Here is a 4525-nt window from a genome sequence, read left to right as displayed (position 1 = left end):
GCTTCCAACCCCTCCCCTCTCCCCTCCCCCACTCTCCCTTCTTTCTCCCACTGGCACCACCCCCCCTCCTTACCCCTCCCCTTCTTCAGTGTGTTTGTGAGTGCTACGCCGATGATCGTCACCAGTGTTTATGTGCATCAGTGCTTCTCCATTGTGTACTACAGTGTTTTCATCGGTGTCCTCCTAGGTTCGCATCTCCAACTGGATGTCCTCGTCTGTTCTACTGGTGACAACCTTTGTGTACCGTGCCTTCCGTTGGATGGCTTCTAATATATCACGTAACGTTCACCATGTATTACCATGCTTTTTATGTTCTCTGTCTTCTATGTCTATCTGTTGTATCTATTGGCCGAAGAGCGGCGTATGTAGGCCACTGCCGGCCCACCTCATCTGAGGCATAAAATTACAATAAAGAAAAAAATCCATAAAAACGTGGTCAAGGGCGAATGCACCCAGGAAAAGACATGGGGAGGAGTACATAGTCACAATGACGATGAATGGCGAATACACTGTGTCCAAAAATTTGGACGTCAGTATGCCCATGAAACATTATACCTCCCCACAACATAACACCTGGACCACCAAAACTACAGTGTTTCAGGGTGCATTAGAGTTCTCATCTCTCGCCACCTGAGGGTGCAAACAGCATTCTCAAACTGATCATTTTGGTGGTCCAGGGGTTTTGGTGTTGGGAGGCATAATGCTTCATGGGCGTACTAATCTCTAAATCTTTGAACATGGTACACGCACTGGACAATGTTACTGTAATGCTGTGCCCCTTTCCAATGTGCGTCTTTTCAGGGGTGCATTAGGCCACGACTTCATTTTTATGGATTACAGTGCTTGACCACATCGAACAGAGCAGGTGGAGGAGTTCTTGGAACGAGGGGATATTCGGCGATTGAATTGGCCTGTACGCTCCCCAACTTAAACTCCATCGAGCACATGCAAGGTGTGCCTGGAAGGTGTATTGCAACACGTTCACATGCAGCAACGACCATCGAGCAGTTTTCAACCACACTAGTGAAGTAATGAAACCCCATACCACAAGATCTCCTTATTAAAGTTGTGACCAACATGGTAGCACTTTGCACAGCAAGCATAGCTGTCTGTGGTGATTACTAGTGTTGGGATCGATATGCACTTAAACCCATGAAATATGTGACAAAACTCCTCGAAATATGCAGTTAAAATATGCTCTTACTGCCAGTATATGCCTTTAAATATGTAGATGAAATTCTTTAATTAGTCATTTCTCTTAGATAAATTCTTTAAATTATGCATCTTACTTGGAAAAATTAATGAATAACCATCAAATATTTTCAGTAATGGCTATAATTCAATGAATAAAATGAGGTATAACATAGGTACTTACACGATAAGTTTGGTAAATTCTAAAAATTAGAATTTTTTTTTAACTACGAACATTTTTCCATATTCTCTACATTAAAATTTTTCCTGTGACCAGATAATAACATTTTCAATCTTGAAAATGATCGTTCAACATCACATGACACTACAGGTAAAAATTTAAGAGCACCGACATTAGACGACGTGAAATCATCTACATTCTCGGAGCGTTTCTCTTCTTCCAGTAATTGAGCGATCTTCTGAATCGTAGACCAACCAGGATTTCTATGAGGAACTGCATCCAATTTTCTTCTAAGTCTCTCACCGATCGGACCTGGCCAATTCTGGCTCTGTGTCCTGAATTTTTCATTGAGAGCCACTGCCTTCGTAACTTCCATGTTACGAGTCTGAAGTTTCTCAATTAGGTCTGGAAGGCCACCCAAGTGGGCTCGGATGAATGATAGGCTGTGTAGCAGGCTGTAAATCTTCAAGGCGTCCTTGGGACCTGGAACAAGAAAGCAGTAATCTAGTGAATGTCGGTTTCAAGCTGAAATCTGCTGTACAGAGAAATAAGCTTAATATTGGAATTCCATGTTGTGTTCGTTTTCTGTGCTTATTCAATTTATCCAGAACTACACACGCATCCATACCTCTTGAACTTTTCTGTCGTTGTCTGCATAATAGTTTGCAGCTGAAATCCACGTTCCCGACCTCGTCAAGACTGGTTTAGGTGGCAGTCAGGGTGAGCAGTCTTGAAAGCTCTCACTCGACTTGGTGCCTTGATGAGAACCTTCTTTGCCGAAGATCTAAGGCTGTTGACCTCTGGCAATGTGGCTCTGACCTCTTCAGCGACTCGATGGATGCCATGAGCCAGATACGTGAGGTGAATAATTTTAGGGTAAAACACCCGGAGACACTCTGTGGCCTTCGCCATATATGCGGCACTATCCTTCACAATGGCCAAAACCTTGTTCTTCCCACGTTTCTGATCTTCACTTCTCCACAGCATGCCTGAAAGAAAATCAAAGGACTTTACAGATTTTACTCATTTTTTATGATTTTATTATTGGCTCGGGAGATGATGTGAAAAACTAATTATTGGCTCGGGATATAATGTGAAAAACTGCACTCTTATATGAAGGGTTTATTTCAATAGTGGTACAAGTCAATTTTTGTTCATATTGAGATACAGAGTCCTAAAGTTAAATGAACGCTGAAAAATCTGCAGTTGAGATACCAGAAATATTCAAGCATATGGCTTCTTGCTAGAGATGAACCTTTCTTTCTGTTTCTTTGGCTCATTCAGAAGCATTATAGACAGAAAAGTGGAGGTAATGGACTTGTACCACTATTGAAATAAGCCCTTCATATTTCCTGTAATTTATTTTAAACCATTCAATATTGGAGAAACTTACACAATGCTTCCTGCACTGTGCGTGCAATCGTGGCGTGTGGCGTTCGTTCCACTTCTTTGCACAGTATGAGGTACCTCGTCCAGCCTCGTCAGCAGACAGTTTTCCAACTATGACGTGCACCATATGCCGACCGCGACAATCAGTGGTTTCGTCAACGGATAGCCCGACTGGAGCATCGACAATGCCTTTCCTACTATTCTCCAGTGTCAGTAATAGAGAAACTAAATTGAAAAATTCACACAAACATGTGGACACTACATAGGAGACATACACAGGAAAACAAACTATATCCGTTTTTGCACCTACCTATATTTTGGCTATTTTATTATGTATATTCATTCATCAAAATAATAGTCATTTAATTCGCACAAGAAATTATATTCTTTAAAAATAAATTTAGTTTCTTTTTTGCAGTGAACGTTTCGGAACAGACCCTCTCCTTCTCAAGTCCTTTCTTCTTTTCCTTTCTTGAAAAACTTCACTCACTTTAAATTTAGCTTTTTTTCCCCCTTCAAGTAACAATATACATTTTACAAAAAATATACATTCAAACATAATTTAAATTTAATTTTCGAGTTTTTTTTTTAAATTAAACGACTTTTATTTTGGCCCAAGTATATACCAAATTATATACCTACGTTCATGAAAACTACCGAAAAACCTTACCTTTTCATACAATGGGTTCACATAGTTCTTTCTGAGCGTTGACTCGTCGAGGAATATCTTTTCCCGTGTATTTTTTCAAGGAGGTCCTTAATCCTTCATTCTCCAGCTTATTCAAGGGGGTGTTTGCTTTTATTAAAGCCTCGCAAAGATCTTCATTGAACTCATTTTTGTCGTCCATATGCTTCGAAAATGAGATCAATGGTTGCTGTGGCGCTTTTAACCATGCCTTGGTTACGTCGTTTTGGCGCTGAGATGTCTTTTTATGCTGATCCAGGTGAAATTTTTTCTCAAACCTGACCTAAAGCGTTGTAGAAGTGAATAAATATCAATAAGTACGTACAGTTGTACAAAAATGTAAGGAAACAGTGTGTACCTGTGAGATGGTCACTCAAAAAAGTGAATTAAGACTACAGATAAGTTTCTAAAAATTGGAACTTCGATCCCCTCACAACATTTAACTTTTTTTTAAATTGCAAGAACGCCGAAGCTAATTCCTGAAGGATTATTTTGTTCCTTCCCATTCGTACATAGAAAACATGCACGCAAATTTACAAATGAACTTAATAATTGTTTTGATTTCTTGGAAAAATTATAGAAAAATAAAAAACAAAATTAAACTTAGCTCTTCTTCACACAGTTGGCAGAATATTATTTTTCCGTCCGTTGTGAAAGCATAATCACTCCAGATCCATTTCCTTAAATTATTGGTTTTTGGCGTGGGCGTATTCGTAATTTGAAGAAGGTAGCAAAGAGTCGACGTGAACAGCACGGAAACACACGCAAGAATGATTCATATTCCGAAATGCCAACAACTAGTAGGGCATTGTCGGCGCACTGCAGACATCAGGTGAGCGACTTGAACACGCATTAACTGCGGACAAGAAGTACCGAAGCACGTGTCTACTCCGATAATCCATCTTGCAACAATGAACCATCACAAGTCTTTTAGCATCCTTATCCGAGAGGCTACCTAAGTGGCAAAACAAGGCTATGTCCCTCCATAAGCTACCCATGTTTACCTGAAAGGCTTTTATTCTGATGTCTCGTCCCGTATTATCTCATTTTTGAAATTTGTTGGCCTAATATTCTGGGAG

General features: G+C 40.1%; 1 long non-coding RNA gene across 1 annotated transcript; it reads right to left on the bottom strand.

Moving 5' to 3' along the window:
• Nucleotides 1-1445: 1445 nt before the first annotated feature.
• Nucleotides 1446-3868, bottom strand: LOC126474901 (uncharacterized). Its single transcript, XR_007586596.1, has 4 exons — nucleotides 3432-3868; nucleotides 2766-2986; nucleotides 2001-2361; nucleotides 1446-1855 (listed from the first exon to the last, which is right to left on the bottom strand). It is a non-coding gene; the product is annotated as an uncharacterized LOC126474901 (long non-coding RNA).
• Between the last annotated feature and the right edge of the window lie 657 nt (nucleotides 3869-4525).

Source organism: Schistocerca serialis, chromosome 4 (assembly GCF_023864345.2).
Source record: "Schistocerca serialis cubense isolate TAMUIC-IGC-003099 chromosome 4, iqSchSeri2.2, whole genome shotgun sequence".
Lineage (NCBI taxonomy): Eukaryota > Metazoa > Arthropoda > Insecta > Orthoptera > Acrididae > Schistocerca > Schistocerca serialis.
This window is presented reverse-complemented; position numbering and strand designations above follow the sequence as displayed.